The 9,640-nt window shown below is 39.5% G+C and overlaps 1 long non-coding RNA gene across 1 annotated transcript; it reads right to left on the bottom strand.

The window, feature by feature from the left end:
- Positions 1-1,414: 1,414 nt before the first annotated feature.
- LOC307062888 lies at positions 1,415-7,643 on the bottom strand. Its single transcript, XR_013811230.1, has 3 exons — positions 7,554-7,643; positions 3,072-3,101; positions 1,415-1,444 (listed from the first exon to the last, which is right to left on the bottom strand). It is a non-coding gene; the product is annotated as an uncharacterized lncRNA (long non-coding RNA).
- Positions 7,644-9,640: the final 1,997 nt, after the last annotated feature.

Genomic DNA, 9,640 nt, shown 5'->3' with positions numbered 1-9,640 from the left:
CTCAGCATTACACGGGAATTTTTCAAAGTAAAATAGAAGCGCTATTAAATGACCTTCATTTAGTCAAACCACGAGATTAATGTTCTCCATTCCCTCTGTAAGACACACAGACTAAGGTCTGTGGCCTTTGAAGGTTTACTAATGGGCTATATCATTGTATACGCACATTTGTTCTTCCTCCAGCTGTTACAACTACCAAGAGCCATTCATTCATTCCCTTAATAGTGTCTGAGTACCTACTATGTGACAGGGATCGTTCTAGCAGTTAGGGACACAGGAGTGAATAAAACAGACAAAAATCCTGCCCTTATGAAGCTTACATAAAAATCAATTGTTTTAGTTTTCCAAACTCTTAATGTTAGTTATTCTTGCTAATGTAATTAGGTAATTTAAATTTTATATACTTTATTAAGTATAAGTGTAAAAGATATTTTTCCTATTGCAAATGAAGTTGAAGTGGTAAATTTTATGTTATCTATATTTTACAACAATTTTAAAAAGTTGAATTCTACAGAAAGGAGGCTGAAACATTGCTGAAAGAAATAAATAAGATTCAAATAAGTGGAAAGACATCTCATGTTCATGGATTGGAAGGCATTAAAAAATTAAAATGTCCATACTATTCAAAGCAGTCTACAGATTTGATGCAAATTCTATGAAAATTGAAATGACATGTTTACAGAAATAAGAATACCCATCCTTAAAATAAGGTAAAAAATATAATAAAACAAAACAAAAAGAAATAATTATAAACAATAAAAAAAAAAGAAAAGAAAGACAAATTACTGCCACAAATTACCGGAAGCAAGAAAACTGGAATATATTATACAAATATAGAAATACTCTAAGTCATATTATTTCATGAGTATCCTTAGGTTCTATGTTTCCTTTAACAAAAAACAAAACAGAAAATTGTAAATTTTGCATTTGAGAAGGGTTTATGTAAAAAAGACAGCCTGGAACTCTAAACAGCAGATTCATGGTCAGAAAGGCCTTGACACAGCATCAAAAGATTTGCTAATGAATGCAAAATGACAGGTTTTTAGTAAAAGTAAAATGCCTAAGTTATATATGTATAATTTTTTACAGTTCCCTACTTTAACTTTTTAGATGAACCAAAGGACTGCTTAGCTTCAGTTCTCCAAGACAAATTTCCTCTCTTCATGTGTTTGTAAAGTGTGGCAGGTTCAATATTTCTCCCATTTATATGATATCATAAGCCTGGATTTTGCCCTAAACTGATAACCAGTTTCCATAAATAAGACCATCTTCCTCCTAAGTTTTCTTTTAGACATTACAGGGGAGAATGAAAAAATCAAGGCAATCAACTCTTGAGAAATTTTTTACAAAGTGATCCTTTATTTTATTAAACATTCCAATTCCACCTAACAGCACCTTTTCTTGTGCAGCAGTTCGCTCTCATCAGACAGTGTAAAATCACCCTCTTTAAGACAAAACATAAACTAGAAAGCTTAACTTCTGATTTGGTTTCCATTTCTGGGAACACACAAAAAAATCAAGATTAACAGTCATGAATCCTAAGGCAAGTTCCAGTAGGTCAGATTTAGATGACAGCATATTCACATTAAATTACTTTGTGTATGTTGAGACATGGCTAAGTTTCAAAAAGCAGAAGGGCTGTGCTTATTTGCCATACTCCCTTCAACCAAAGTGAAGAGGCGGTTACATAACTTGCCAGGGCAAGTAGTAGAAATGAGTCAGACAGGGCCAGCCCTAGAAAAAATTGTGAATTAGGCAGTTTGACTTCAGTGCCACACCCCTTTAGTACTACATATACTTCTCTAATCCCCTCCCTTGGGATCATCAGCCCTAAGGGCCACCCTCATACCACATACCTCTTCCCCACCAAATTCCTTTCTCTCATTCTTTCTCTTCCACTCATAATGAAACTAGCTTCCCCTCATTCCTCCTTCCCCTTCATTAATTAAAATTTACCTCTCCAGTATCTCTCACCCTCCAGGTTTAAAGTGACAACTACTTAATCTGATAAATCAATCATACTAATATGCAAAGAGAGAAAGCTGGAAGGTAAAGCTTCAAACTTTTGACGGTAAAACTTCAAACTTTTAAAGTTAACACCTTGTAGTTTAACTCATTAGTGACTAAAAGTGAGAATTACCAGCTGAGGCATTCAGGGGAGAGAAATATTTTGAGTCAGGTAGAGTACTTGGCAAATCAAGCAGGAGTAGGGTGAATGCTTTTAACCTAACAGGGTGCCAGCCCTAATCAGAGTAACTAATAAGCCCTGGTCAGTTTGGGGCCAGTAGGGGGAAATTGGAAAAGAGCCAGGAATCTGGCCGGCAAAGAAAAGCAGAAGATACAGAAGCACCACAATTAAATTTTTTTGACTTAACCTTTCATAGGACTGGCTAGCCCTGGCACCTAGTAAATATTTTCTAAAGTTTGTCTTCAGAATGAAAGAGATTATATAAAATTTCTTTCTCATTTAGACTAAAACACTAATTCCAAAAATCTGTACAGCTTTGGTTATTGCTGTTATTTGATTTTTTAAAACAGTGCTTTAAAGTTCACAAATCGTTTTCATACACGTATTTCATGTAATCCTATTGAATACTGAAAGAACATTACAGGCTATTATATGTGGAACATATCAGCTATTCTTATTTCCTTCACTTTATAAAAGAGGAAAATGATGCTCAAAGAAGTTAGGTGATTTGCCAAGATTTGTACTTAGGTCTTCTGAGTACAAATGCTGTGCTCTTTCAGTGTACTGAGCTACAAGGCTGCCTCCCAATGTTTAGAGTTATCTTTGCCATTGCAGTCATGTAACTCTACATCCTAGGGGAATTCTCACATTCTAAAGAGAGTTCAGCTACCACCAAAAGAAAATAACCTGCCTATTCAATGGACCTGAGGGTAACTGTAGTCCTATCTGGTTTCCATTGCTGCATTTTTTCCCTAGCTAATTCTTGGTTCACTTGGAAGTGTTAGTACTGCCTCACAAAGTCTTCCTTAAGCACTGTCAGAGTTTGTGCTCCAATTACCTGCTCATGTTTTGGTGGATTACTTATCTTGCTTCTGATTCTCACCTGGGCAAAGTTCCCATCGCAGTCCTTACTCTGTAAGCAAGAAAGGATAATATGTTTCTGGGTTTAAAGGTGGAAAAAAAACACTAGCATAGTTAGTACAAGCCAGAATACAAATATTTTATATTGAGATGAACATAAGAAGCCAGCTGGAAAAAGACTGCTATTTACAGATTTAGATTAGCCTAGAATTCATTTCAACCTTTGAGGTGCCCCCAGGGAAGTCCCTGAATTTTTAATTTAACTTAAATTTAATTAATTTACCAAAATTTTTTTCTCATGATGAAAACTTTTAAGATCTACTCTCTTAGCAACTTTCAAATGTACAATAGAGTATTACTAACTATAGTCCCTTTGCTGTACGCTACATCCCCAGGACTAACTTATTTTCCAGCTGGCAGTTTATCTTTTAACCCCCTTGACTTTTTATACAGAAGTAAACATGGGACTTCCCTGGTAGCACAGTGGTTAAGAATCCATCTGCCAATGCAGTGGACACGGGTTCGAGCCCTGGTCTGGGAAGATCCCAAATGCCGTGGAGCGACTAAGCCTGTGAGCCACAACTACTGAGCCTGCGGTCTAGAGCCTGCAAGCCACAACTACTGAGCTTGCATGCCACAACTACTGAAGCCCACACAACTAGAGCCCGTGCTCCACAGCAAGAGAAGCCACCACAGTGAGAAGGCTGCGCACCACAATGAAGAGTAGCTCCCACTCGCCGCAACTAGAGAAAGCCCGTGCGCAGCAACAAAGACCCAACACAGCCATAAATAAATAAAGAAACAAATAAATAAATAAAAGAAATGGAGTGTGAATTTAAAAAAAACAAAAAACAAAAGTAAACATGCTTGTTGTGATGATTTTAAATAAAAATCCTCATAGAAACCACTGTTAACAGTATAAATATCGCCATATACATAGATATAAGTACTTTTGAACAGAAATCAGATCATTCTGTATGGCCACTTGATTTTGTCACTAGGTAATATATGTGGGTGACCATAGTTAATTTAAGCAATCCACCATTATGGACATTTACTTTGTTTTTAGTTTTATTTATTTTTTATACAGCAGGTTCTTATTAATCTATTTTATACATATTAGTGTATACACATCAATCCCAATCTCCCAATTCACCCCCCCCCACTGTCTCCACTTGGTGTCCATACGCTTGTTCTTTACATCTGTGTCTATATTTCTGCCTTGCAAACTGGTTCATCTGTACCATTTTTCTAGATTCCACATATATGTGTTAATATACAATATTTGTTTTTCTCTTTCTGACTTACTTCACTCTGTATGACAGTCTCTAGGTCCATCCATGTCTCTACAAATGACCCAATTTCATTCCTTTTTATGGCTGAGTAATATTCCATTATATATATATATGTACCACATCTTCTTTATCCATTCTTCTGTTGATAGGCATTTAGGTTGCTTCCATGTCCTGGCTACTGTAAATAGTGCTGCAATGAACATTGGGGTGCATGTGTCTTTTTGAATTATGGTTTTCTCAGGGTTTATGCCCAGTAGTGGGATTGCTGGGTCATATGGTAGTTCTATTTTTAGTTTTTTAAGGAACCTCCATACTGTTCTCCATAGTAGTTGTATCAATTTACATTCCCACCAACAGTGCAAGAGGGTTCCCTTTTCTCCACACCCTCTCCAGCTATTTTTAATTTTATGACTATTAACAATACTGCAAAGAATATTCTTGATCGTATCTCTGGTCATGTGTATAAATATTTCTATAGGATAAATTTCTAAAATGGAGTAAGTTAAAGGATATAAACATTATAAATTATGAAAGACACTGCAGTTGCACTCCCAAATGGAATAAGCCAACTTATAATCCTACCAACAATGATGAGACAATATCTATTTCACATATTTTCACCAATATCAGATATGTCTTTAAAAGTATTTTTCTAATTTGATAATATTTTTCTAATTTGATAGTTATAAATATCTCATTTTGTTTTAATTTTTATTTATACAGTTGTTTTATTTTTAAATATTCATTACTTTTCTGAATTTCTTCTTTTGTAAATATCATATTCATTGTCATTTTATTACTCTATAGAAGCTTTACATGTTATGTAGTAAAATTTACAAATTCTTTTAAGGTTTCGGGGGACAAATGGATAGCTGCTGCTGCCACCAAAATAAATTCCATATGGATCAAAGAATAAACTGTGAAGGCTATAAAAGTTCTAGAAGAAAACATGGGATAATATTTTCGATAACAGAAAATAGAATGGCTTGTAAGCATATAAAAAGATGCTCATAGGAGAATGGAAATTATAGCTGTAATGTGGTAGCATTTTGTATCTATTAGACTGGCAAAGATCAAAAAGTTTGATGATACTGTGTTGGTGAGGGTGTGAAGAAACAGAGCACACTATCAAACTTTCCATATGTATTAGGATGACTGTAACTTGTACCACTTCTTGGTTTTGTCTACCAAAATGTAAAATGTTACTCTAACTCATCTTTTATTGCTTCTAAAAGGTTTTCTATTGATCCCTGGAGTTTACATATAATTTGAAAACAGATGACAATCCTAACATTTTCAGTATTTAATTTCTTGTTTCTATTCCATATCTAATTTCATTGGCTGTCATTGCCTTAATGGTGTGATGGTGGGCATTCTTGGCCTTGTTCCTGATTTCAGCAGGAATAAGTACAGTGTTTCATTATTCAGCAAGTTTCTGGCTTTGATATAAAAATACATTCTTTAAAAATTTTTATTAAGGAGTGATGCTGGATTTTACAAAATCCTTTTCAATATCAATTAAGACACACACAGCTTTTCTCCTTTGACTTATTAATATAGTCAACTATATGAATAAGTTTTCTATTATTGAATTATTCTTATATACCTGGCATAATTCCTCTTAATTTTGGCATATCATTTGTAATGTAGTTCTAGTTTCTATTGTTAATATTGTATTTTAATTTTATATTATATCCAAAAGGAGATTGACCTATAGATTTCTCTTTTGTGTACTCTTTTATCAGATTTTGGTATCACAGCCATTTATTTTAAAACCAGCCTTTCAGCTCATACAAAACAGAAGGATTACTGGTGAAAAAGCCTTGAGGGCAATCACCTGAAATGGTCTTAATGCAAAAAAAAAAAAAAAAAAAAAAAAGGAAAAATGCCCACAACACTGTGGTTTGTCTACTTTTGTGAAAATTTCCAACGCTATACTCTTTATACTTTCTTTCTGATATGAATTCACAAGTTATTCCAAGTATTATGGATGCTGCTTTTCTTTCTAATAAATACATGAACTTTCTTTCAGTGGCAAACAGAGGCAGATGTTCCATGAAGGCTTTTATTCTCACGAAACTACCTCTCCCTCTCTACCTTACCAACCTGATACTTCAACTAGAACATTTAAAAACTACTTCAGAAAATGGGGGAAAGGGCTCCAATCCTTCATCTTATTTACTTTAACCACTCTGTTCCTGCTGCTGCACTTTGGTTTTACTTTGTTTCCTTCAAATGTCTTTCTTCATCTTTGCTTCTTTCATCCCACTCCCTACCCTTCAAAGCCCAGTTTAAATTCTTTCCTCCTTAAGCTGACTAATCCAGCCCTTTCTACATACCACAGACTTTCTCTCATTGACTACTGAACTCAGTGTTTGGCTGCACATTCTAACTATAATCTCAAATTGTTTATAGAATGCTAGTTTTCTTTCTTAGGCTCTGTGGTTATCTCCTTGAGGGCAGGACCCTTATCTTAAAATTCTGCTGTGCATTTGCTATTGTTTAGCGCTGTGAGTAATCAGATTCAGTGCACATTTGCAAGGCATATTTGACTGAACACATCCATCACAGATATTCATTTAGTAAATGAGATAATGAAAACTCAAGGCTCGCCAAAGGTAAACAATTACTATTAATTCACTCATTCATCATACGTGTACAGCAGCCTCAGGGGCTAGGGTTGCAGCTCTAACTTTGCCTCAGATCTCTCCATTTTGGAACCAGCCATGAAGTTAAGTTTCACCTAGGGTTCAACATTAGGGGTCCAAGACTAAATTAACTCCCAGGTCCCCTTGTACCAGGTTTACCTCATACTTCTGAGAATAAACCCAAACTTTTGAAACTCAAATGACAAGATACAATTCGCTCATGAATTCAGTAAGACTTCCTTGTAAATTGTTGAAACCCAAACTTTTTAGCTTGCAGGAGGGTCATAGCTGCTAGGACATACTTCTGCCAAGTTGTAATGTGTAGTCCTATAGAAAAATGGATGCCTTTATCTTATTCCATTTTGTCAAACATTTTACTTATTTTTTTTTAACTTTAGGATTATCTGAGTTTCAGAAGGAAAATTACAAGAATTTATACACTTTTTTTTTTTTTTTTTTTTTACAAATATGAGAATGTGAGTTTTCCTGAGGGCATTTGGGGTTGACCAAGTGTTGCCACCACACCTTTGAAGATCACTTTACAACTGTGGGAATACTCACCGAGATGTTTTCATTGACCCCGTCATTTCCAAGTCGCTATACTGCTGCAGGGAGCTGGCACAGCCCCGCTCTTTCTCTCATTCTTCTTCTCACCCTTTCAAAGCCCAAATCCGCCCGGTGGGAATATGGAAACAAGGCTGGAGGCAAGGGAGGGCAAGGGGGAGGGGTTATTTCGATTGACAGGGGAAGAGCAGGGCATTTTCCACTCTCCCTCGCACTCCGCTGGGCCACAAAGTTCTGTTTCTGAAGTTGGAAGTGTGGGGGCGGTCGGCTGCATTTTCAACTTGGCCAGAAATTAGGAGCCCACCCCGCAGGGGCTAAGAACTTCGCTGCCAGGCCATCAATCTGAGCGTCTGGCAAGCCAGAAGAACGCGAAAAGCCAGGCCCAAGACTCCGGTTGTCATGGGAACCTGGGCGCCTGACTCCCCGGCGACCTTGTCCCTAGGGAGGGGGCGGGGCTGGAGGGCCGTCGGGCCAATGAGGCCGAAGGGACGGCGGGGTCGGAGATCCGCTGTGCTCCGGGAATCCGGGGAGGGTTGATTGACATGAACTGGGCGGAGCCGGTGCGGGTGCGTGAGGTGTAGCCCGAGTGGAGCGAGTATCTCCGGCAGCCGCGGCGCGGCGAGGGTGACATACCATGATTACAACCCCTAGAGACCGTGTTGCTGGCGAGCAGCACTCCCTGGCTTCCCGGTCCGCCTCTGCCGCTTCGGCAGCGCTCGGAGCCGGCTGCAGGAGTTGAGCCGTTCCGCACCAGAGGGTTTGGCGAAGCCCTTGGAGGCGTACGGGGCAGCAGAGGGCCGGGAAGGGTGCGCGAGCGCTCGAGGGTCAGGCGGTCGGCCGGGGTCGCGGCTGGAGGGGCGTTTCGGAGGCGTGGAGGAGGAGGAGATGCTGCTCCTCTTTTCCCCCTCCCCAGGCTCCTTCTCCAGCTCCTTCGGCCCACGCTCGCAGCCGCTTGGGGAAGAAGAAGTGGAGGCTCTCGGCGCCCGCGGGGGCTGCCGGCTGCCCACCCCGACGCCGCGTCCCCTCAGCCCTCGTCCCGCGCTCCAGTAGTAGGACCGGGTCTCCGGAAGAGCAGGTAAGGACGAGAGCTGGCTTGGGCTCTGGACTGCGTGTGTGGAAAGTGCCCAACAAAGTGCACCGCGCTCGCTCTCTTCCTCCTCTCTTTGCTTTTGCCCCAACCCCTAAAATCAACCCTGTTGCCCTGGTGGAAGGAACTTTTTTTGGTTGGAGTGTTTTGGTGTGTTAGGTGGGGGTGGAGTTACTGGGGTGGGGAGGAATGAGATGATGTTTTATTGTGAATTAGGTAGATCCACCTTCTCCGCGGAGGAAAGTCGGATTCTCGGGAATTAAACCCCAGAGGGGGTAAGAGATTGTGGGGTAATAGAGAGTGACATTGCCCCATCATGCTACTACATCTCTGCCCTGTGCGTGCTAAGGGAAGGGCTCCCAGAGTCTGTTTCTAATTTCTGTAAATGATTGTGGACATGGTGTGGTTAGAGGCCGCCGAGAAGAATGTGTGTATGTAAGGGCTCGGAGAAGAGGGGGTTGGGTGGTAGGGAAGAGGGGGCAGAGGGAGAGACACTGCCTGATGCAAGCTCTTTTATTGCTTTTCTCTGAGTGGAGCTAACCACCCCTCTCCCTCTCGCCTTTACTCATTACAAGATACAGTAGTACGGAAAGCTGGAAAGCTAAAGTTTGGTAGAGGCAAGAAAGTTTTTACAAAGTTTAATTTCCCTCTGTTGTGAATACACTGGAGAAGGGGTAATGGGGAGAAATATTACCACTAAAATAGATTAACAGCAATGCAGTTTTCAGTGGCCTTACACATATATGGTCGACACCTCCATACACTTCCAACTAATCTCTTGGACAGCCTTGTGTCATTTTCGTTTAATTGCATCTTTGAAATAACAAACGCGGTGACTTCATGGAGAGCTGCCTGGAGCTGAATTTACCTCTCAGAAAATGGGGCAATCGGGTTTGTTTTCAAGGCGGGGACCTAAACGAAATGTAGGACACCTGATCTGTGGGTTGAAGAGTGCAGGTAACTAATTAGAAAGATTTTAAGATTTAGATCTACAGAG

The sequence above is a fragment of the Hyperoodon ampullatus genome (assembly GCF_949752795.1).
Source record: "Hyperoodon ampullatus genome assembly, chromosome: 1".
NCBI classification, from domain to species: domain Eukaryota; kingdom Metazoa; phylum Chordata; class Mammalia; order Artiodactyla; family Ziphiidae; genus Hyperoodon; species Hyperoodon ampullatus.
The sequence above is the reverse complement of the archived record's forward strand: the minus strand, read 5'-3'. Positions and strand labels throughout refer to the sequence as shown.